The 25,835-nt window shown below is 39.9% G+C and overlaps 1 protein-coding gene and 1 long non-coding RNA gene across 2 annotated transcripts in view; one reads left to right on the forward strand and one right to left on the reverse strand.

Annotated features, from left to right (window-relative positions):
* LOC135935978 (uncharacterized) overlaps positions 1 to 25,835 on the forward strand; it is a 192,761-nt gene that overhangs the window by 144,356 nt on the left and 22,570 nt on the right. The gene's annotated exons all lie outside the window — the stretch shown is intronic.
* On the reverse strand, positions 5,160 to 6,196 carry LOC135937705 (uncharacterized). Its single transcript, XR_010574536.1, has 3 exons — positions 5,925 to 6,196; positions 5,712 to 5,864; positions 5,160 to 5,657 (listed from the first exon to the last, which is right to left on the reverse strand). It is a non-coding gene; the product is annotated as an uncharacterized LOC135937705 (long non-coding RNA).

Consider the following 25,835-nt stretch of genomic DNA (forward strand, 5'->3'; position numbering starts at 1 on the left):
TAGGCGTAACATTGGAAGGGACAAAGTGAGGAAAACGGCAACCTCGCGTGAACTTCAAATCTCAGATGAAAGAGAAGCCCAACGGTCGACAGCGGAAAACCATGAAGAATTTGGCTGCGCGAGAATGTGCGGTGCTCGTTGTGAAAGCCGCGCGATGCTTGATTAAGATATAAGAGGTAGGACGTCAATGTTTCATAAATATGATTTATTTTGTAATTCGATAATGCAAATAAATGTAATATTGTAATGTGGCGGCCAGCATGCACCATGGGCGATGGGTGGCGGGGCGGCCGCAGCGGTGTCGGCCACTAGCGGGGGCGGTGGGCCAGTGTTGGCGGCCAGCACTGGGTCGGGGGCTGCGAGCATTGGGGTGGCCGCAGCAGTGGCGGCCAGCGTGCGGCGGCCAGTACCGGGAGCGGTGGGGCAGCAGGCCGGCAAATGACGCTTCTCAATTTGACAAGTTTGTTCCTTGTCAAATTGACAAGTTTGTTCCTTGTCAAATTGACAATTTAAGTACAGGGAAGGCGGCCGCATTGGCAGCGGCCAGCGTGCAGCGGCGACGGGTTGGCAGGCCAGTATGTATGTCGCGGAGGCCAGCGTGAGGCGGCCAGCGGCCAGCGTGCGGCGGCGAGCGACCAGCGCGCAGCGGCGGCGGGGCGGCTAGCAAGCAGTGACTAGGATAAAGCTTGTCAATTTGACAAGCTTTTTCCTAGAGTCTAATTTACCCATTTTAAATAGGGTTAATGCGGGCGCTATGGAAGCGTAGGTCGCAGCGGCCAGCGTGCGGTGGGGCGGCAGGTCAGCGTATACCACGGCTGCCAGCGAGCGGCGGCCAGCGTGCGGCGGCCAGCGTACGGCGGCCAGCGTAGCAGTGACAAGGATAAAGCGTGTCAAATTGACAAGCCTAAGGCTGGTCAGCGACCATCTTTGACAAGGATAAAGCATGTCAAATTGACATTTACCGCTTGACATGCTTAAGGCATGTCAGCGACCGTCTTTGACAAGCCTAAGGCTGGTCAGCGACCATTTTTGACAAGGATAAAGCATGTCAAATTGACATTTACCGCTTGACATGCTTAAGGCATGTCAGCGACATGATGCTTTGACAAGCCTTAAACTAGTCAAGGACTGTCGTTGACAAGTCTTAAGCTAGTCTAAAGCACAATGTCGCTGACAAGCTTTAAGCATGTCAAGCGGTAAATGTCAATTTGACATGCTTTATCCTTGTCAAATTGAGATTATTTAGTTACAGTGCAGCGGAGGTTGCATACGTCTGCTTTTTGAGCGTTTCAATTTTCTGAACAATTAATCCCAGAAAGAACGACAACCTGAGCCAGCAACATTGATTTGATTTGTTCTCAATTTTCCGTTCTGCATGATCAGCCACTGGAAGCTGGAATCCGGGAGACAGGTGCAGAAATCGATATAAAACAGTGAAAATAATCTGTAATTATCCATAATATTTATTTAAACAGCTTTGTGATACATTGTGTGTTAAGCAGTTACCTAGCTTGTAATTTGTAGTTTCTTGAATATTAATAGCAGTTGCACTTGTAATTGGAAATCTGATACTTGTACGGAAGAGACATTAAAACACCTCTGTATTGCTTGGTGGCTAAGTCCCTACTACTTTATTCACCTTCTGACGCCTGCTCTCTCCAGGCGCCTCCTAAGCGCGCTCATTGTTTGAATCTTTATACAGGAACATAACAATTATCATCGCCCCAAGATAAGCACAACATTTACAATAACAATTTTGATTATCTGACATAGTTTACATTTTCCTAACACAATTCAATAATTATTACAGCTCTTCATGCTGCTGTATAATAAACGTAAATTAACTTATGCAACTCACAGATCTCTTCCTGATTTTTGCTCTTCACCACTCTTGCCTTACAGCGTAAGCCTATCCGGTGGTTTCCTCACTCTAACTGGCCTGGCTGTAGTTACCTGCACTTGATCTTGTATCTTCTCTTGGGGCGCCCTACCTGAGGCCCTGGTCCCACTGGCTTGACCTGATCCATGTGCCTCTCCACCATCACCTGCTGTTCAGATTCTAGGAGAACCCTCCTGGGGCCCAAGATTTTTTTTAACTTGCCAGTCTCCCATTTTGGTCCTCCGGGTGCAAAATTGCGGAAGACTACACGCTGATCATCCATAGAGAATCTTGACTTTCTAATTGCCGCCGCCGCTTTTCGATCCCTGTCTATCTTCCTCTTCACTAACCCAGCCGATGGGTGCATCTTATCCAGTATTGTCTGTGGCCGGTGACCAAGGTTGTACTCCGCTGGTGCTACTCCGGTCCTGACATTGGGAGTGGCGTTATGGCCTAGAAGGAAGCTATCCAGTTTTGCATCCCAGTGCTGGCTTATCGTCTTCTTTAGGAAGTTCTTCACTGTCTGCACCGCGCGCTCTGCAACTCCATTTGTTGAGGGACTGTAGGGGGGTGAAAATATGACTTCAATCCCATTTGTTCTACAAAACTCCTGGAACTGCTCAGATCTAAATGCTGGTCCATTGTCAGCTACAATGACATCACAGAGGCCATGCGTACGAAACAATCTTCGACAAAATCGACTTGCCTCTTCGGCAGACAGTCCCTTCGTTTTCTCCACATCCATGTATCCTGACAGGCCATCAGCAACAATGATGTAGGTCTAACCTCTTTTCAACTCAAAATAGTCGATGTGGATCCGGCTCCATGGACGATGCGGTATTGACCAAGGTATCACTAAAGACTTGTTTGGGGATCTGTTCACCAGCAAGCATGGCTCGCATTGTGCTGCCAATGCTTCAATATTGGACTCAATTCCTGGCCACCAGAAATAGCTACGTGCTAACGACTTCATCTTGGCGATTCCAAAATGTACCAGGTGAAGGGCTTGTAACGCTGCGTCCCTCAAACTCGTTGGTACGACCGCTCTTCCTGAGAAACAAACTACATTGTCACACACATTCAGCTGTTTCCACCTCTTTACATATTCTTCTAGTCCCATGGGAAGATGGTGAGGATGCCTACCTTGTAAGAGGCAAGACTTCACTTGTGCTAGCTGAGAATCTTTTTCCGTCTCAGCTTTCAACTGCTCCAATGTCAAAATCTTGTCTTTTTGGAAACACTCGAGGAACGCTATTTTGTACTGTGCAACTTCCAGCTCCTCGTCTTCACCTTCTTCATTTGGCAAGGGTAACCTGGAAAGAACATCTGCGTTGTTATGGACCTTCCCAGGCTTGTAGACTATTTCATAGTCGAAATCTCTCAGGAATAAACAATACCGTTTTAATTTAGTTGGGAGATCTTCATTTATCCCTTTCGCTCGACCAAATATCCCGAGCAATGGCTGGTGATCCGTTATGATGGTAAATGGTCTTCCCCAGAGGAATTGCCGGAATTTCTTCACTGCCCAGATTATGGATAACGCCTCAATTTCCAACTGAGAGTAGTTTTGTTCAGCATTTTTTAAGGTACGTGATATAAACATAACAGGTACCTCTTCCTTCTGGTCCACTACGTGACTTAATACTGCGCCAATTCCCTTTCTGCTTCCGTCGCAAGCGACAACTACTGGCAACTTCTCATCATAGAACGTTAAACACGGCCTCTGGCTCATGACAGTCTTCGCATAATCCACCGCTGCACGACACGCTTCGTCAAAGTCGTATCTCACGCCCTTTTTCAGCAGCCTATAAAGGGGATGGAATATTTCAGCCTTGCGAGGGAAAAACTTGCTATAGTAATTTATGTACCCGAGATAGGCTTGCAGCTCCTCCTTGGTTTCTGGGTATGGCATCTGAACCAACGCCTTAACCTTGTCAGACGTCGGTTGAATTCCCGTCTTTGTGAAGAGGAATCCCAGAAACTCCACTTCTGCAACATCAAAATGGCATTTACTCAACTTGAGTTTTAATCCGTTTTGGCGCAATATTTCTAGTACTTGTTTTGTGATTTTCACTAATTCCTTTTTTGTTGGTGCGTAAAGGAATAAATCATCAAAATAAACAAAAAATACTCCTTCAAGCTCTTGGAATAACTCCTGTATTTTCTTTTGAAAAATGGCCGGAGCCGTGCACAAACCTGGAGGTAGCCGACGAAACCTGAAGCGTCCACGGTGGGTGTTGATAACCATTAGCATGGACGACTCTTCATCCAGCTCGAACTGCAGATATGCATCCTTCAAGTCGAATCGGGAGATGTGGTAGCCTGGCTTCACTTTGGTACGTAAGTCATCAGCTTTTGGTAGGGGGAAGTTAGCTCTTTGTGCTTGCGGGTTTAACGACAAACTCAGGTCTGCACAGATCCGCACTTCATCACCTTTGTCGACTAGCACTACTGGATGTGCCCAGTTTGACGACAAAACTTTCTCAATAACCCCATTTTTCTCAAGGGTATTCAGTGCTCTATCCGCTTTTTCAAGTAAAGCATACGGTACTGCTCGTGCTGCATGCTCCTTTGGGACTGCATCAGCTCTCAGAGTCACGTGGATCGGTTCGCCTTTGAACTTGCCAAGGCCTGGTGAAAAAACTTCTTCAAATTCTTGGAAGTCTTGAGGTATTTGTTGTATGTTGTACACTGAAGGCACTGCACTGGCACTTGACACTATTTCTTCTTTTTGTCTTGAACTGTCTTCATTGTTGATGCTTCGTAATTTTGGCAAATTCATGGAAATGCCCAATGCTGGGAACCAGTTGCGGCCAATCAACGACGGTCCGTTCTGTTTCATGACCAGCAGCTCCAACTGCTTTGGACTACATTCACCTTTGACCCAGACCTCCAGGTCCACGACACCTGCTGCTTGCACGTCAATGTCCTGGCCCCAGGGTCTCATTTTAATTGTAGATGGTCGTAATAGATCATTTGGCAACTTGTAACGTAGGTATGTGCTGTACCCTATCAGTGAGAATGTTGCACCAGTATCTACCTCCATACGCAGCTTCTTTCCATTCATTGGAATCTCTAAATGTAGTGGTTTTTGTTCGCCATTCGCATTGTACTGTAGTTTAAGCAGATAATTAACTACTGCCTCTTCTTGTTGAGTTGCATCTTCCAAGTCTTCCTCAGCCGTCTCCACTACCTCTACATAGTTGGCTTGCATCTGTTTCTTTTTGCAGGCTCCTGTGAAATGGGAACCTTTTGTCTGGCAAAACGAGCAATATGCAGCTGCCTTTGACTGGCATTGATGGAATTTGTGCCCGATTTTTCCACAGCAGAAACATTTGATGTCGCTGCTATTTACGCTGCTTCTCTGTACTGGTTGGTTCGTCGATCTTTGTAATTCAGGTAGCCGCTTATTACCTTGGAATAGCTTCTGTTTTGGAGTCATGTGGAATTTATGTAGTGCGGCTGCTGCTTGATCCGCTTCAACTTGCTGCGGCTTGAGTGCTTTTGTTGCTGCTTCTGCACGTTCGTGCGCAAGTAACTTCTGCGTCACGAATTCCAGGGTCAGTCTCTCTTCTTTCTCGGCCAGTAATGTCTCCTTCAACTTTTCGCTCCGCATTCCTGAGATTATTCGCGAGCGAATTTGCTCGTTGACGTTTGCATACTTGCACTTGCTGGCGATTTTGTGTAGATCTGCGATGAATTCCGCTGCTGTCTCGTCTTGTTTCTGCACGCGGCTATTCATCTTGTCCTGGTAAACCAGGCTGGATGGCTCGACTTGCTGGAAAAACGAAGCCATTTTTTCCCAGATCTCCTTTAAGGTCACATCCCTTACCTTCTTCGGCAGGCAAAGGGTGCTTATCACCCCGTACATCTTGTCATCCTGGTAGTTTAGAAATTGGTTCCGCTTTTTAACGTCATCAGCAATATTTGCGTCTTCGAAATAAATTATCCAACGATCACAATGTTCTTCGAAGGATAATGGTCCCTGTGGGTCGTAGGGTTGTATTTTCGGTTTAAACGAATGGGCCATTGTTGTAGCTTGTACCTGAGTCTGAGATGAATACTGTTGGATCACCGTCAGATCGTCACCTTCACTTTCGTCTGTTGCTTCCGACGCTCCTGGATTGTCTTTAGCTTTGCTTCGGGTTAGCACGCTCATCTAGAAATTTCACACGCATTTGTTCACTTGAAAATCCTCGTCGCCACTTGTTAAGCAGTTACCTAGCTTGTATTTTGTAGTTTCTTGGATATTAATAGCAGTTGCACTTGTAATTGGAAATCTGATACTTGTACGGAAGAGACATTAAAACACCTCTGTATTGCTTGGTGGCTAAGTCCCTACTACTTTATTCACCTTCTGACGCCTGCTCTCTCCAGGCGCCTCCTAAGCGCGCTCATTGTTTGAATCTTTATACAGGAACATAACATTGTGCAGAAGAGATTTCAATAAAACACCGGCCTGTTTATTTAAAGGTAATTAGTCGTTAGATATTTATTTATTTATTCGCGCAAATACAAAGGAAAAACAATTGTATCAGCGGCCATACATTGATAGACATAAAAATAACCTAATTAATAATGGATTTCAGGGTTTCTAACTAGTTAATTTCTTTAAATAGTTGTATGCCCCTTATTGTCTCAGGCATAAAATAATTGAAAAAATTTGTATATACATACTAAAATAAAATTATACAGGTCAAATTAAAAGTTTAAATTTTACAGATTAGTCAACACAAAAGTGCAGAGTTTATAGAGGATCAAAAAGCCGTATGGTCAAGGGTTGGGGGCAACAAATAGACACGCGCTGTTTCGATTTCCGGTGAGACATGATTCTGGACAGTGGACATTTCACAGCGCCGTTGGAATTTTACATAAATCTTTCTACAGATGTTGATCCCGAAGATGATGCAGCAGCAAATCAAGACCAAGGCCGAGACCAAGAGGAAGGCGAATACGTAGAGAGAATGTAAATCATCAGTGTGCCAGTTTCCTGTGAAACATCCATGTTTAATAATACATGGGCAAGGTATCAAAATAAATAAATATTTTACAAATCTTTACGGTTGAAAGAATAATTTCTGGAAATAGCTATTTTGTCGGAGAAAAGTACCTTACCGGCCGTTAGTAGCTTGCAACTTGGCTTGGTCGCTGTTTTATTAAGCTCTGTCATCCAGAAGGTTTCCGACGAGTCCAAGGCGAAAGTAAACGGCCACTTCGTATTCAGCTTTTCAAACTAAAAAGTGTAACGGACAGTGCTAAATGCATATACAACTCTATAGTTGAAAAAGCTGACCAATAGGAAAAATCAATCTCTAAATAAATTGGTGACGTATCTACCTCAAGAAAACGTTGCTGCTCCTCAAGTGGCTCGGAAGATTTCCAAGAGAGTATGTAATTAATTCCCAAAAAGGCGGCATACATGGTCCCGCTCTTGTCCATCAGCATTCGATACGAATTAGCTGCAGTCCAGTTTCCGATTAGTTCCGGATTTGCAGTTCGATTTCCGGAGCGAAGCGCGGCAACGGATATTGAATACAGTTCATTGGAGTCCCTTTTACCAAGGTAGAGCTTTCTCGGTTCCTCCTTAGGGGACAGGGCAATGGAATAGGCCACTATTCCTGGCGTTTCTACCATCCAAGATTCATTTTTCTCCAAACTAAAGACGACTATGTGTTGTTCACGCCACCGCGAGATGTAGGCCAAGGTTCCGTTTGGTGTTTCGTCGAGCACCAAGTCGTGCAACAAGCCGTGAAAGGAAAACAGGTGAATGAATTTGGGATAGCTAATGTTGTTCAGGTCGATGATCCATAGTTTGGCTTCGCAATTCTTGCTACCGTCGTCGAGCACCCACAGCCTTCCAACGGAGTCCACTTGCAGCCCCTTTGCAGCATAGATTTTATCGCAGCCTTCTATTATTCCCTGAAAATAATCAAACTGTTGTTGCCTTTTTAGATAAAAATCTTAATTGAAATTTCATTAAACCATATCTTATCACCCTGGAAAAAATTAAAATTACAATATATACTTACTCGCTGAATCGTCCACGAAGGGAATGGACGGAGCTTAGGGGACGCTGAGGAATCGTCGATCGTCGGCCTCAAAAAATGCACCAGAGTCGCCTGAATTCCATCAGTTTTATTAAGGCTGAGGAAGATCATTGGTCCGTGCACAGCCATGTATTGAGGAGAAATATCCTCTGGCTTGAATGTTCTCAGCAGTTTCCATTCCACTAGCCTGAACCAATCGAACGGCCACTCGTAGTCCAATCCTTTGGGCCACTCAAAGACTTGATTGAGGTTGGTGGCGGTGGCCGATGAAAGGTGGAGCAACACGATGACAAAGAAGAATCGATTCATGACTCGATCAAACGTCACCAAAACTAAAAAAAATGAATAGAAAGAAAGCAGAAAATAAATCATAAATTTAAAATCCAAAAAGAAAATTATTTAATAGTTTTTTTCCAAGGCGTGTGTTGTATCATTTTTTTTTATTATGATACGAAAAAATTTAAATGAATATTATTTGCACAATTAGCTTCCAATACCACGAAAACGCTCGGTAGGAATGGAGGAGGAACTGCAGCAAAACGTTATCAACAAAATGATCAAAGAATTTGGAGGTGCAGGTGACAGAACATCCATAAACAATAAACATGAAACGTATTTGAAACCACCACCTCGTCGTGCAACTTGTTAGATAACTTATATTAGTTGTGCCGTGTATTCTCCTTTAGGGGACAGGTTTCAAATTCATCCCCTCACATGGTTTGAAATACCAGATTTATCGTTCGTCTCGTGAATTCAACCGGAATTACATAAAAGAATTCAGTCAACAATGTCAGACATGTGTAATACAATTATAGAATTTTATAAAGTAATAGAATCATAAATTAACACGTAAAAATTATAATAAATAAATTAAATATCACAGTAAATATTCAGATTAATTAAATAATTCTTACCACGGCAAAACGGGTTGGTCTGTTAAACAAGATGAGTACAAATTAATTCACACTAGGAATTCTTACATGCAAGGTCTCATCTCTCATCGTACTAGAATAATAATTATGGAACGATTCATTGATATTTCGAATTTTTAACTCACTGCGTGTGATATAAATTTTAGATATAATAAGTATTTAATCTTACTAAGCGTACGAGATGCACGTAATTTCGGAAATTTCACTGCCTTGCGAGAGAGCGTTAACACTTAGCTGCTTAACGCCTGCGGCTGATCGATTGGGAATAATCAGTTTATCATTAAACCTGCATGCAGTGCGCATGAGCGCACAGGTGAACTCAGGGTAAAGGTTAACGCCACCAGGTGGCAGTCACTGCACCCTTTTTCTTTTGACATCAATATAGGGTTTTTATTTCACGAGTTTTCGATAAACTGATTTCATTCAACACATTTATGCGAAATGTTTTTATGAGTTATTATTTTGCTTTTCTTTTTGTCACTGTTTTGTATATTTAAAATTTGCGCCATGCCAGCTGACAAATTTGGATCAGCCACCAGTGAAAAGGTTAAAAGTTTAATTCAGGAGAAAATAACGTCTATATACCATCCCATCAGCACATCTTCTTCACGTTTAAAATATTGTCAGCCGCGCCAGCCGTCAGCCGCCGCCGTAAATCGCGCGGCTGAGACCTGAGACGTCCTATAAAAACGCGGGCGAAGCAGCGCACATCGCCTATGTACTCTGATATTACAATATTTTCTCTCAAACTGCCTTTGAAAATATTCTTTTGCCGCCGGCGAACCAATGTAAAGTAAAGAAGATAAAAGTGAAAAATTATAATTCTAATTTTAAATTATTTTATAGATATTCTGGATACAAGAAATATATATTAAAATTTAATAAAATCAACTGTTTTAATAACCTGAGTAAATTTTTATATGCTAAAATTTATTGAATTATTTATTATTTAAATTGAAAAGAAAATATTTTACCTCTGAATAAAGTAGTCTAATAATTGGGAAGTGTAGGTGACAACCTCTCGCGATCTCAATTCGTTTCTAGGGTTTTTCTTGGCCATTATATTTGCGCTTTTTTCGCTCAATGTTGCATTATTTTCTTGTTCATACTGCCCTATGCCCTCTCATCCTCTCAATAACGATTTTGTTGCTCACTCATTTTAGCACGTGTATGGCACACGTAATTCTATGTGTTTGGTCTGACAATAAGCGAGACCGCATTATTTGGCGCCACTAAGGCGGCCATCTTGAATACGCAGAGATGTGCACACGGCCACTTCGGGAATCACCAAATATCTACAGCCTGTTTTGCCTCCACTGTTTGTTTTCCGCGACACGCGCTTTCTTGACGGCTTTAGAAAAAGCATCTTTTTCACCTTGCAGACAGGACCAGGACCACCAGAACTTTTGTTGACGCCCATTTCGCTGTGCCAGGTATGCATATTATTTTAATTACTGCATTAAAATTCACTAACTCTTGTTTATTTTCGGCTGAAGTTGCGAGTTACGTCTGTCTGCACTCCTGCTCTCCTGTTCATATCCATGAGGTGAGTGACGAGAATCCAAATAATATTATATCATTGAATTCCGCATTGTAATTCATTTCGGATCTATCATTCGCAAAGGCTAATGTGGTGATTTGAAGAAATTATGTACAACACACGATGCTATCTATTATATGTAATCATAATGCTCTTCTCGATGCGGGCGCAAAAAGCTGGAATTATATATTTTGCTGACGATCTAGGCCGTTTACATAAAAATATTAAGGGAAATCTTGATTGCGATACTCGGTTTTAATCTGAAATATTTTCAACTTACTCGTTGGTTCCCTCCGACAAGATCGTCAGCGCCAATCTGTTAGAACGTACGATTTTGCAAATCAACGACTACTTGCTAATCGGTTGACCGCACTCAGAAAATTTGCCCATTTGGGATCCTGAAAATCGAGCTATTTAATATTAAATGATTTGTGTGCTAGACTGCTAGAGACTTCCAGACGTCGCACTCGTTCTACTCTACACACTTTTATCAAACTTCCAGAACATTTCAATTGGATTAAATATTTTTTTTTAGGAAATTAAATGTATGTACAGCCTATCGAAATTAAAATTATATTATTTAGTGTCTTAATTAGAAATTGAAATCAATCTTTTGATCCAGTAGATTTTCTTGTTTAGAAACAGATGCGTATTTAGGGCTCCCTGGACTGTCAGTGCAATTTAGACATTTGGAGAAAAATGCCGAAAATTCTGCAGCTTGCTGGCTTGCCATGCGAGTTTAGTGAGAAATATTTGCCTGAAATATCACACTAATTATGGTGCCTGCTGGTATTACCGGCCAGCGCTAGTGACCGGACAAAATGAGGACTACGCCCCCTAGAGTCGATAGAAAAACAAAAAAAATGTTGCATACACAGTGCCACCTTCTATTAGAATGGTACACTACGAATTAAAGCTCAAATTGGTCGTGAACCAGAAACACGCGGCGAATAAAGTTGAGACATGCCATGTAAAGCGAATGTTAACAAAAGAGCTATCCAGTGCCTCATTTTGAATTAGGAGCTGTCGTCAAGAATTCGGATGGTATTATGTATTATAAACTATGGACGGGAAGAATGGTTCATGAGGAATCCATTCATGTCAAATTTATGCATGAATTATGATTTAAACTAAATAAAAGAGCCTAAAATTCAATGTACGGTAATAGGACCCGTTGGAAAGCACCTTGCTGTAGTTACCGTACAAGTTGAATAAAACGCCTCCCCATCATCGGAATTGCATAAACTACCCACCGTTGGAATCGTCTCGACCTCCCCTGACCAGCTGAAGGGTTAAGGGGTGCTTACCCTCCACCCCTTGGTCACTATACTTCACCCCCTCGAAATAATTGAATCATTTAAAACTCTGGATTTTTGTTTTAATTTGCATAGAATTAAAAAATATTTTATTTAGTTTTGAAATATAGGGCGAGGTGGTAATTTAGTAGAAGTTTTGGACATTTTAAATATTTTTAATCCCAGCAGAGGAAGCATTTACTAAATTTTTTACTATCAAAATTGTAGCTATGGGGTTGAAGGGGGATGAAGTTGGCACCCCCAAAGTACTTTAGCTGGTTAGTGGTGGTCAAGACGAGTCTAACGGTGGTTAGTTTATGCAATTCTGATGGTTAGAACCAAAGTTTGGGAGTTGCAAAAATAACGAAATTTAAACGAATCATATTTTTTCGTGTTTTTGGGTCATCTTTGCGCATCCAAATCTCGGGTTCTCAGCATCAAAATTGCAACAACTACCCACCGTTGGATTTGTCTCGACCTCCTCTGGGTAATTAAAGGGTTTTGGGGTGTTTTATCTCCACCCCTAAGTTGCCATACAGCCTTGAACGATGCAACACTGAGCGGCGCCAGGAACGGTGGTCGCTTTGTTATCAAAATTTAAGTAATGAAGGATGGTTTTTTTCACCCCGTAAACCCTTCAGCTACTCAGAGGATGTCGAGACGAGTCTAACGGTGGGTAGTTTCCGCAATTCCGATGGTTAGAACCCGAGATTTAGAGGTGCAAAGAACCCGAAATATGTCGTGTTTTTATTGGAAAATCTCAAAAAAACTAAAAATATTCTAAAATTTTTCCAACAAAATATGATAATTTATGTCTAAAATAAGTGATTTCGACAGATCATGTGGGATAAATGCATCCAAAAGCAATGAAAACCGCACTTTAATCAAGGAAATGAGCTTTGGCCGGTCACTGGTGCACGCCTGTTCGGTCACTGGTGCGCATGGCCGGTAAAGCATGATTCTCGTCCGATCGTCTTTTGTTCGCTCAGCTGGCGTTATAATGCGAATTTGTTGACAAACTCTACGTGAATATCACTCATGAAGGTGTTGTGAACAGTTATCATCCATAATATTATAAGATAAGCAGCTCTTTCTCTAAGAATTTTCGTTTCAAAGTTGTTCTGATGCTTAAGTGGCCGGTCACTACCCCCGGCACCATACGAAAAAATAAAAAGGAAAACTTACCAGATGCAAATTTAGTTTTACCTGACTCTTTTTGCGGATGGAGCTGATCGTGATTACAATTAAAATGAGTGTTCGGGACATCTGGAGACGCACTTGTATCACTCACCGGTTGCGTAGCGTCTGTTTGTTTACCAAGAAGTGACTCAATCAAGCTGGACTTGCAATTAAGTCTTGTTTTAGACAAGAGACGACCTTACCACCATGTTTCATTTGAGAAACGAGAGAACACGCCCATCGTGATCTCTGAAAATCCATGGTGGGCGGAGCCATTAGTATCTGGACCTTAAACATACCAGTCTCTCCACAAGGCAGTTCGTTTCAGGGAGGTTTCTAAAAATTTCAGGACAGGGCGAAGTGGTTTGTGAGTGAGCAGCGCTCGCCTTCGAACAGTAAATGAAGTAATGATTTTGCAAGATCAAAACAAGTTAAAATACAAGTTTTTCAATTATGGTATTTTTAATCAAATAATTCCTAAATTATATCAACGAAAACATCACCTCCAATTAATATTTCTGATAAATTCATGTGTTTATCTCAAGAAAAATTTTATTTGGACACGCAGTATCCTTGAAGTACCTCAAACACCCATGTTGATATAATTTTTGTAAATAAGAAACATAATTTTTGCCGTTATGGAATATTACTAAGGGTTTATTGCTAAAATCTTAAACGTTATTCTTTTTGCGAGGGTGACCTGGTGGCGTGAAGTGAAGAAGTTAGGGTGTGTATCTGTACAATTTCTTATCATGGTCCTTCATCAAGTAATCCGCCTTATCAATTAGCTCGGAGGTAATCTTTTCAAATACCTGAATATCCAGCTCAAATCTATTCTACAGCATTTTCCGCACCTTTGAACCAGATTTTAAAATAATAAAACATTTTTAAACAAATATTTTACCCCCGAGAGAAGATCGTCGTGGCTTAGTGGCGAGTTCCTTTTCGCGAATCTAACGATTGCAGCCTGAATGATGAAATACCTTTGACGCAAGATAATATCCATATCTTCAGTCTTTTCTTGAAATTTTTCGCGATCTTCCGGAGTGCTTGAGATTTTAACTGTGGCCAACTTATTACTAAATTCGAAATTCAGTGATAATTGACAAGTGGCGCTGAAAACCTAAAAACATACGCAGTTTTAAAATTTATTTCTTGTTTTTTGCTGAAAATCGTGAAATACCTGTGGCTTTGCAATGAGAAGATTGCTTTCGACCAGGCAAGCAAGCTGATCAACGAGCAAGGTGTCTTTGTCTTCAGGATAGAAGAGCGTCTTTTTGATGTCTATGAAGGCAAGATTGTCATTATTCTCGAAAAGAAGCATGATTGCCATTTGACAGGAGTTCATTGAGATCTGGTAGCTAGTGTTTAGATAGGTAGTTTCGATTTCACCTATAGGATCATGGATTTCAGTAGCTTAATTCTACTCTTTTACAGTTTGAAACTTACATTTGCTATATCGGTAACTCCAAATTAGCTTTCGATTATTGTTAATAAGCCTAAAAGTCCTTTCGTACTTGTCCAAAGCATCTTTCATTTCATCGAAATGTTTTATTTGCGTAGAGAATGATTTGCTTATAGGCCAAGCATAGGGCTAGATGAAAATTATTGATATTATGATGTGAAAATAAAATTAGAAGTGGACTCACTGTCATGAGCTCGACGGAAAACTCGAAGCCTAACTCATGTTTCGGCGGGAACTTTTGTAGCACCATGTTGGACGCTAACACGTCTTGAATCATGGTGTTGATATTCTTTTCGAAGGTTTTGCTGCTTATTTCACACTTCAACAAAAAAAATTATAAAAATACTTAATTAAAGCAGGGATTGAAATGATAAACCTTCAGCAATCGGTCAAGAAGCCCCTGTTCAAATTCCAATGACCGAGAGACTTTCTTGCGAAGTCGGTTCATGGTTAAGACGGTGTAAAACCTCTCAAAAGCGTCCCTTTCGATGATGATCTGGTAAATGGGACTGATTATATCCATTTCGCTTTCTGATAGGTCCTTTTTCCGCATGAAGGTGTCATATAGTCTCGCCAACTGCTCAGCAGGGGACTTGTGAGGATCAGTTTTATGATTCAACAAAGGTGTTGCATATTTCATCAACAGATTCAAGAACAATGCGTCGCCTCTGAAGGCGTTTTTGATCATTTTAAACTTCCTTCCGTACATTTTGGCCAGAGACTCCAGCTGTAACAAATTGAATTAAATCCTTTTCTTACTCTAAAGAATTGCAATGCATACATCTTTTTCGCCGGGGATAATCGTAAACTCTTGTGTCTTTCTTTGGATGTGTGCCTCAAAATGCGAGGTCAATGTATCCATGCCACCATGGCTAACGTCATTGAAGATGTAGTACAGGTTTGCAAGCGCATGATTTCTGTCTTCTTCAAACAGCCCATCCCAATCTCTCAGTATATGAGGTTTGCAGGTAGAGCGTATTCAAGAAAGGTTTTTCTGTTCCTGTCCTGACCTGTTCCGGGAAAAAAATTTCCTGTCCTGTCCTGTTCCTGTTCCAAAATTGGATTTCCGGTCCTGTCCTGTTCCTGTTTTGTCCTGTTTTTATTTTCTTTAATTTAATTCAAATTTACAAAATGGTCTTCTAATTTTTCCATATTAATATTTATACCTGTTTTTTGTTTGCTTTTAATTATTTGAAACTTCCATTTGGCAGATTTTCTAAGTGTTTAAATTTTGATAGAGTATATAATTTCTAATTCATCTAATTATTCCCCTTTATGAACAAAACGGAAAAAATAATATGCACCCCACACAGAATTTAGTATCCAACAAAAATTATCACAAAAAGTGCTTAAAATGAAAAAGAATTGCAGAAAAGCCCTAAAAAATGTTATTTTTGATACAGTTGATAGTTTCCGTAAAACGTTTGTTTTTCGAACACTGTTGACTGTAATTAAAGAGTTGTGCATTTTAATTAAAGCTTTAGAGCAAAATTGAAAACGTCGTGGATAATTTTTAGGCTTTTTTGGAAAAATATTTATAGTTACATGAAAGAAAGTAAACATTGTAAGGCAGTATCAAAATGTAAAGTAATGCTTTCTATAAATGAGGTATATTTGATATAAAATAGACCAAGAATGGAATTGTTTTGAAACAAAATTCTTGTCTTGTCCTGTTCCTGAAAAATATTTTCCTGTCCTGCCGGAATTCCAGGAAAAAGCAGGAATTCTTGTTTCCTGTTTCAATTTCCTGTCTTGGAATACGCTCTATTTGCAGGGTTCAACAAAGTAGAGTTTTAAAACATCAGACATTTGACCAGCTAAACTGAAATAAAATATCAAGGCTTTATAGACTATGATAAAACTGCAAAATTAATTTACTCATCGTTAAAAATTGCCGATATCCATTCGTTTACCAACATGCACTCATCTGCAAAAAACTTAATGTGCCATTCTACGTTGTTGGGTTCGTGTGTCTCCAAGTATTCCTGCACTAAGCGACTGTAGTTATTTCTCACGGGCATGATGAAATGCTGTTTAAATACATATTGGAACCCCTTCAAGAATCTCGTCAGAAAAATATCAAACTATATCAAATCTGCCACTCACAAGGTCTGATTTATTCAAGTTTCTTGGATGGTAAATATTGGGGAGATTTTCAAAAGCAAGCTTAATTTCCTGAACGATCTCCTCGCCCTTGTCGTCACAAGTAAATTGGATGACCGGATCTACTAAAGCTTTCATCAGGTTAATCTGGAATTCGTTGATATCCAGTGCTGCGTTGTACCAGACACTGACGCCTGTTAAAATTAAGGTCATAAGTTCAGATAAAAATGGTACAAATTTGTTTCATTCCTATTTCACCAACGTCCAAGCACCAAATTTCTCGTCTCGTGGGGGAGAGTTTAATTCTGTGAGACTCATTTAAAATCTTGAAATTATAATATAGGAGCCTTACTCCTATTAAGCTCGAATGATTTAAGATGAAGAGGGATTGATGTCAGGAAGAAAAACACGGCGTGTCTGAAGTACTCGTATATTCACGTTTGGTGCACATACAGAACTGGAAATCAAATATACAATAAATTACAAAAGTGAAGTTACGTATTGTTTCGCGGTTGTGTCAAGTTTAGATGAGCAGGATTTTTATTTTACATGGGAATTAACTTAAACATAAGAGAAGAGCTCGGCTCTTGCGATGAAAAAGAAACAGGAGAGAACACGAGAATTTAGTTGGGAACTTAAACTGCAATCATCAAGTTAATAATACATGGGTTTAAACACATTCAACGCAGGAAAGATAGTTTACATAGTGAAGAATGTTTTGGGATAAGAACAAGTCGCTTACCCCTTGATTGAAGGGTTATTTGCTGGCACCGAGTCGAATTACGAGCATGAGCTTTGTTTTGCGTTCGCTCGAGTAATGGCTGGCGAACGCCGCGAACGGAAGTCAATGTGGGGGAGGTTCGCGGAATCAGACGCGCGCGCCATCGAGCGGCGAGCACCACAATAATATCAGAATTTTTACCTAAAAAGATTATTCAGTTGGTTGCAGGCAGTACTATACAGATTCCATTCTTTGTTAAAATTTTTCACATACAAATCAAAGTTATTTTGTATTTTTGAGAAAGAACTAAGAATTTTTCTGACGTGATCATCTAAATGCTTAATGATGCGCTTTTCAATAGATTTTAAGAATTCCGCATCGTTGCTTCTCTTGTGTATTTGGCTGGAAATTTAATTTTGTAATCGACCTGCTTAACGTCGTGCTATTTAAAATGCATTTTTCACTTACGTGTGTGCGTCCATGACTATTGAATCCACTCTTTCGGATCGTAAAATTTTTTGAACGGCTGGCTCAATTTGAGACCAAATAGCCTCAAAGTTCGACTCAATCTCTGAGGTGGCCATTTTGATGGAAATGATTGGTCGAACAAAGTATATGAGAACCCTTGCACAGAGTTACCACCGTGAAATCTAGTCTGGGAAGGCGCTCAGAGTGAGGAATAGTAAGGATACCAAATTAATATTAATTTGTAATCCACCATCAGCCAGTTAAATTATAAGACTGCTTCCTGGGGTTTTCTGCCGCTAAGTAAGTTAATTCGTTGGCACTTCATGATAAGGCAAAATGTTAAAAAGCATGTACAATTTACGTACCTTTCCTTTTTCTTGAAATAATCTGAGCTTACAGGCCGCACGCACGAGTTGTATGGCTATTTACCCTGACCATATGTGATATTAAACTTATGAGCCAAGAGGCAAACTATGGATGCCATATTTAATTTGTGGTAAGGAAGCCGTACTCATCGTGATGTCGCTCATAGGCGGAGCGATTCGTATTCGTATCATGGCATCCCCCGTGCCAGTACCAGCCCTCCTCCGCTAAATAACAAGGCGATTCAAGGAGCTTTTGTAAGGTTCACAAAAGAGCTAAAGGAGATCAATCATTTCATGCCCTCTCTCCTCTCGAAGTTAAAAACAAGTTTGTTGTTACAGCTGTTTCAGGCGTCAAGATGTTTTGAATTGGCCGCATTCACGTAGCAAAGCAAAGAAAACACTCAACTTCCGCAGAGAATGTGGAAAGCATTATCTCCCTCGTTGAATTCCTAAAATCACCGTCCTGCCAAGCGAAATACGTCAACCATAAGGAGAAGTCGGACTTGAAGAGATGCTTTGATAAAATAATTTCGACCTCAGTCTTCCATCTAGTCTCCAAAATATTCCTTTTTTCATTCATTTTAAGCAGCTCTCAGCCGTCTGTTTAACATATTAGATCGCTTTACTGATATCTCGCTCTGTGATTAATCATATGAATTATTTTGGCGGAATCAATATCAAAACTCATTCTACGATGTCATTTCACGATTAGCAATCTTATCTAGAACACCGCGGCTTTGACCCTGCTCTTGAAAATCCTTATCTCTGTCCTTGTCTCACTTGCTGCGTTAAAATATGTCACATCTAGATTACATTTTTATTTTACTCTCAAATTCCCGTCATGGGCGTGAGCGCCTGTAAAATAGCCGGGTTAATTCGCTCTGATTTGATCAATCAAGGAATTCTATCGCTCCTCTTGTATGGAAGATCTCACCACTATGCAAAATAAACTTTATTCATGAGTCGGAAAGGAAATAAAACCAACATTTTGGTCTTAATTATAATAGATCTCTTTATTTTTTCAATCAGCGGGTATGTAATAATGCATCAACGGCCATTTAAAAAGTCCTTTAGAGCTATGTTTTAAAGGATAATATAATGAAAGAGGTTACGATTAATATCTTTTTATGCACAGCAGTATTTAATATTTCCAAGGTACATACAAAAATTATCAAACAGTTATTTACACATTTGATAAAATAGTTTATTACACTAAATAAAAGAAAACCAATAAAATAAATGAATTAATTACACTTAATTTTTATGCACATTTCGCAGCAGTAAGATTAGATATGCTCATTAATGTCACGAGATGATTCATATAAAATCTTTGCCTATTGTTTCAAGGAATTTTGTACGCCATGACCGTGAAAATTACATAAGGCATGATTATCGTTTAAAAATTGCATGAATTGTTTGAAATCTAGGTCATCGGCATAATCTCCTTCATTGAAATCGTGCAAAATGACTTCCTTTATCTTCTCATATGGCAATAGCTCATTCGAGTATTTATATCGTAAATTTTTGTCCTCAAAAACATAACGTCCCATTTCTCCATTCTTTGCTTCATTTATCGTGCAACCGCAATCTCCAGTCTCCAAATCTTTCAGAATTTTAACGGTCCACTTGAATAGATTCGTTTTAAATAGGCATTCTAGAATCTTGTATTTTCCCTTCCTGATTCCTCCTCTTCCTCCCTGTCCTGGTTCTCCATTTTTTCCATCTCTTCGACTTACCTCAATTTGTGGTATGGCTACAGAGTTGCATATAACAAGCCCGACGTCACCAGCGATGGCAAGAGCGCCCGCTGTTCCACCCTGTCCGCCCGTGGTTGGACGTAGATCGTTGTCTGGGTGTTTATCAATCCGAACAGTAAAAATTTTCTTTGGAGTTTCTCTGAATAAGTCCCTCGTGATGTCGAAGTCTCTCTCCTCAATAATTTTAATGTCGTGCAGATTAAATTCGACGCGGAACTGGCTGCAAGGTGAGAAAACCATAGTGTTATAAGTTTTGCATTTTAAATCGTCACAAAATACCTTAGAAAGTCCTCAATGCGAAAAAACGTGCATCCACCTTTGATATCTTCTTTTTCGAATTGAGGAAAATGACATTCGGTAACACTCCTGCCATCGCCTCCTTGCTGGCCATCACTGCCATTGCCTCCCTCTGTTTGAATTGAAAAATATTTTGGATTGCGTACATCAAGAGAAACCACATGGATGCTGCCAGAGCTGTATCCAGGATTTCCGTCAAAACCTTTCTCCCCAGGTGAATCGTCCATGGACGGCGAGGCTTGTTTTGCTTCAAGGCTTTTGCCATCTTCTCCTTTGAGTGTTATAACCCTCTTTCTATTTACGATTTCGACGTAAGGCGCAATGAGTACCAGGTGGGTGTGCGTCAGGGTTAGATCGCAGTCGATATAGATGATCTGGCTAGCTGCAAGAACCACCTGCTTCACCAATTGCTTCTGGGCAAACAGAGTCAGTAATTTGCTGAGGATGAGATGTCTTCCTTTCACGAGCAGGATGCCGTCGTCCACCCACTCGGTATAGAATTTACTGTCATTTTTCTCGCTGATGTAATCCTTCAAATCCTCAATTCTGCTGGGCCACATAATTTGCTGCTCTTGAGCTTGATTTGCCATGTCAGCGCTGAATCCGAATTTAGCCAGAGAGGTCATCTTCAATTTGAAGTTTTCGGTGTCTACTTCTCGCAGGAGTTTCAGCAACTCTTCATTGTGAATTCGAACCTCGTATGTTGTTGCGGCTGCTGACAGTGTATGAATGAACTTACTGTATTTAACAGACAGCTCTAATTTTTTTGTTAGATTTCCGCGGTAGCCGTTTAATCGCGTGACAATTGCCAGCAACATTTCCTCACTCTTACCGAGGACTTTGAAAATAAACTTCAGTTTTTGAACTAGGAACTGAAATCTTTCGATTACGTCAGGCGGGCCACCGCAGCACATTGCAATTATGTCCTGTTCATTGTTGATGGAAGAAAGTTCTGAGAGAATCTTTTCTTTGATCTCAATATCAGCACGTATTTTACTCTTTATTCCATCGTTTGCGCCTTCCAATTTCATCCTGATGTTGTCGTCAATGGATTTTATGATGGAATCAATTGAAAGCTTGAGCTCTTCTAAGGTTTTCTCGTACAGCGAATTATTTAACCAGATGAGAGTATCAGGTGCCACAGTGATGTTGAATTCTCCGCTAATTTTAGTTGTATACTGGAGATCATCAAAGATGAGTTTTCTCAGAGCAAGCCAATTATTTTCTGTGGACTCCGACATCCAAGGGTCTTCGATTTTGTTTGGCTTACGGAAAATGCCGATTCTTTTTCGTTTTATGAGAAAGTCCAAGAGTTTCCTCATTCTTAAGACGCTCGAATCTTCAAGATCTTCTTCATCCATTTTTGCAGTCACGTGCTCCTTCATTTTTTTCATAAATATTGCTGCGGATTCCATCAGAATGTCATCTGTCTTGGTTGAGTCGATTTTATTAGCCACCAGACAAATAGAACTCTCAAAGGATTTGTAGTTGAACTTGAGAAGGTTGGATAGGTGGTGCATTACTCTCATGAAAGAGCCTCGGTCACTCTGCAACTTGAGCTTGTCGTTGTCCTCTACGATAACAATCTTGAGTCTTCTGGTGCCATCGAGGATCTCTTTGTTGAATATAGAAGCAACGAAGTCGGTCTCACTGCTCCGAGTGTCGTCAAAGCCAGCACAATCGACGATTTTGCAGCCTGATTTCACATCGTGAAAAACGTTGGGCAAAATGGTCTTGGAGTTGAAGCTGTCCGTGCCTATGATTCCATTTGACGCATTCGACTCATCGTAGAAGTACTCATGTTGCTCGTTTTCCCTGATGCATAATGCCTCGTCCTTTAAGAGGAACTTGAGAAGGGTGCTCTTTCCGCTTCCAGTGCTGCCGACAATAGCTATGATTTCTTCATTTTCTTTTATTTTAGATGTTAGTTCGGTTCCCTCCTGAAAACGTTTAATTTAGCCTTTGATAGTTAATTAAATTGATTCTCTGTTACTTTTATAATTTTATCCAAATCAACACTTTCATCGCTCAGATCCATCGGGATGTATTTCTATTGCATAATTCAGAACGCTCGATCTGAAACAAAATGAATTTTTATCAGTGCACATCACACACACTTATCTATTTATTGTTAATGATTGATGTAGGCATCAAGTACTCATTTTACTATTGTGGCTACTTTTGATGGAGTGAACTGATTGCACATTTGATAAGCTTCTGTCAACGGATCCCCACTAGCTGGTGTTAGCCTCTTTTCTTTTATAAATTTATCGGTTTGGGAGTCATAAAGAGATGGCCACGATTGGGTCCAAGCTCCTCTGCGGCCATTTGGGGGTTTTATCTACAACCCCACGTGTCATGCATATAAGTGTCTGGAAAATTGGACGAGCTTTTCAGTGGTGTGCTTATATTTTTTCCTTAAATTTCTCAAATAAATAATAATAGCAGCCGCGCGCAGGTAAAAAGTGGAAAAGTAGGAATATATCAAAATTCGTTATTTTTGCAACTCCTAATCTCAGGTTCTAACCATCGGAATGGCATAATGTACCCTCTGTTTGGCTCGTCTGAACATCCCCTGACGAGCTGAAGGGTATAGGGGTGCTTACTCTCCACCCCCAAGTGGCTATACTTTAACCCCCACAAAAAAGTAAAAAATCTTTAAAAATTGGAGGTGCATAGTTCCCCTAAACGCCCTAAACCCATCAGCTGGTCCAAAGGTGTATAGGTATTTCAATTTGGATGGTTCGAACCAGAGAAAAACCACAAAATTTGAAAAAATTCCCACCTCTTTTGCTTTTTTCTCTGCGTTCGGCCGCTATTATTTCGAAGATTTGAGGCCAAAAAAATTTTTTAAACATACCACTGGAAAGTTTGTTCAATTTGCCAGAAAATGTTTTGCATGACGTAGGGTTACGGATCAAATTCCGCCGAATAACACGAAAAATAAAAAAAACGAGCGCGTGCGAAACATCGTTTTGCTTGCTGTGCGCGGCTTCCAAACGAGAAGAGAATGTTGTATTACTGTTTATTATTACGTTAATTACGTTATTTAACTTTCCTTGGCATACATTGTGACGTTTTATTGAAAAAGCAAGCGTGATTATCTTGTCTTCCAGAAAGTGCAAACAAAAGGTAACGCTATTTGAGAGTTTATTTGATCAACAACGAATTGGCATTAAATTAATGGTCTTAAGCTAGAGGTCAAGGTCACTAAATTTTAGCCAAATTCTTAATATCGTTCAAAATGGTAGTCTAAAATAGTCTCTTTGTATAATGCCGATAACTTAGCTGAACAAAATCACTATTCTGTTATAAAACCTTCTAAAAAGGCGCCAGGTGGTCAAATTTCTCGAGCAACTTACCTTCTTATAGGTTCGATGAGAATAGAGTCATTAACATAATCAATCTTATTGGTTGTTGTTTTATACTATTTTTTTTATCTTTATTGTACGTGGCTACTCGTGATAGTTGAACTCGAGCGTATTCACACTTGAGATAATTGAAGTGGTCCACATACTTCGCCGAAAAACACGCTGTCTCTTGAACTAGAAAAAGGTCCTTGGAAAGCATTTCTTCACGTCGCCTGTGTACTTTACCCATGCCACTTATCAATCACGATATCACAAATCACTTTTGATAACTTTGAATAGAAAACATTCCCTCTTACGTAACATGTATGTACATGTACAAACATATAAATTAGTGGATAATTTGGTTATTTCAATTTATTTTCCTCTAACAAACACGGCTCGCATATTTATGGACACTTTGCGTGTGTACACTTTATTGAATGGCAGCGTGTGGGCGTGCCGATGTCTGACTCTCGCCAAGATGAGTTGATTCCATTCGAATCGCTACTTGCTGGTTTGTCCCTTTTCAACATGGCTGACTAAATTTCGGGGGGCTTATTTATATTTAAATATAAAAGACCTGAGGGCAGGACTTGAGAGTTGTTTGTAATTAGCTCACAATTAGAGAGGGGGTCTGCCCATCTCAATAGAAGGTCCAACGGTAAAAAAAAACTGATAGAAATCAACTGTTAAATTGAGCAGGAAATTTTCCCAGCACGTGGAAAATTTTGAATCAAATATTTGGCCGGTCTTTCTAGAAAAACACTGGGTGCTATGCGGTCTTTAGTACAATTATTTTGCGCATTTTTACATATTTATTAGATCTACTTATTAATTTTCCAGTACAAGCTATCACAATCGGAATTTTTGAGCAATTGGCGCAAAATTATGACTTTTTGGGGGATGACGCGAACTTCGAAAAATTACGGAAATCCCAAAGTTGGTGTTTTTTATTGCTTTAATAAAACAACGACGCATTTTTGTGCATTGTAATTGTAATTCGTGAGCTTGACGCAGATTACACACTTCTACACTTCCATCAGTAAAAATTTTTATTGGTTAATAATATGTACATAAAATTATTAATTAAAAAGCATCACATTTCCATTTTTATTAATCGTTTGTCGTCTATTTGCTTATCGATTTAATCATTGATCTTTGCCACTTATCAGCGCTCTGTTCACGCATCGCTCAGCTGGCCCAAAATTCCATTAATGCGGTTCCTATCTGATGGAGATAACAAAAAGCTCTAATTTGCAAATTTTCTTAAAGATTTTTAGTGCTAGACGCTTGACTTTATTGTAATTTTGATTTTATTTCTCTCATTCTTTTATTTCCTCACATTAATCTCTGTTTTGTGCATGCCAAAAATATGTTTTGATGTAATTTTTTATGAATTTAATATAATTTTGTTGTTTTCAAGCAAGATTTAATTTCATAAATTCATAAATTACAAATAACACCAAATTGAATTAAGTCAATTTTAAACAACTGAAATTTGCTGCTCTCTACACAAAAAAATATAAAATAGTGTAATTAATAAAGCGCTAGAAATTTTTCTCATTGATTTTATTAGACGTCCTTCACTATACACTACTACTTGTTATATAACAATAACAATACAGGGTTTTAGAATGGTTTAAAATTACAGTAAATTTTAATATACCTTGCAATCGCAATCTAAATGACCCAAAATTTAATAATAAATCCGCCAAGCTAAAAAATTGAGAGCAATTTCATGAAATTTTCGTTCTCTTGATTGTTTTCCCCAGTCTGTTTTTTCAAGATAGAAACTATTTCTTCAAAGGAGAAAAGCACGCTTGAATACTTGTATCGCGGAACGTATTGCCCAGTGGCGTTTTGTCCCCTGCTTCCATTGCGAGCCTCTCTTGACTCGCAAATGCAATCTCCCTCCTCAACCACTTTTCTCACCCTTACATTCATACTAACGAGGTTGGCATTGAATTCGCATTCATAATTACGAAATTTTCCAATGACTTTGCCACCTCTCCCTCCTAATCCTGGTCTCCCGTGTTTGCCATCAATTGCATTAACCATGACTTGAGCTTTAGCGATGGAGTTCACTACCAAAAGCTCGATTTTACCAGGCATGGCCGAGGAGCCAGCTTTTCCACCTTCTCCTCCGTCTGAAGGATATCGATCAACATCAGGGTGCTTTTCAATTTTTATGTTAAAAACGGATCTTGTTCGGCGCATGTCCTGATAGTAACGCACTCCGTCTGCCTCACCGTCGGTGTGAAAACCCTCTCTTGAGCATACTTCACTGAAACAAAATTAAAAAAGATTACTTTAACACTTGTCAGGCGTTGAATTTTCGTCAAAGATAAGATTACGATAATAGCACAAAAATCCACTAATTCCTTGCAAACAAAAATTCGCAAATTGGGCAATTTTATTACCTCAATGCTGCTTTCAA

The sequence above is a fragment of the Cloeon dipterum genome, chromosome 2 (genome assembly GCF_949628265.1).
Source record: "Cloeon dipterum chromosome 2, ieCloDipt1.1, whole genome shotgun sequence".
NCBI classification, from domain to species: Eukaryota; Metazoa; Arthropoda; class Insecta; order Ephemeroptera; family Baetidae; genus Cloeon; species Cloeon dipterum.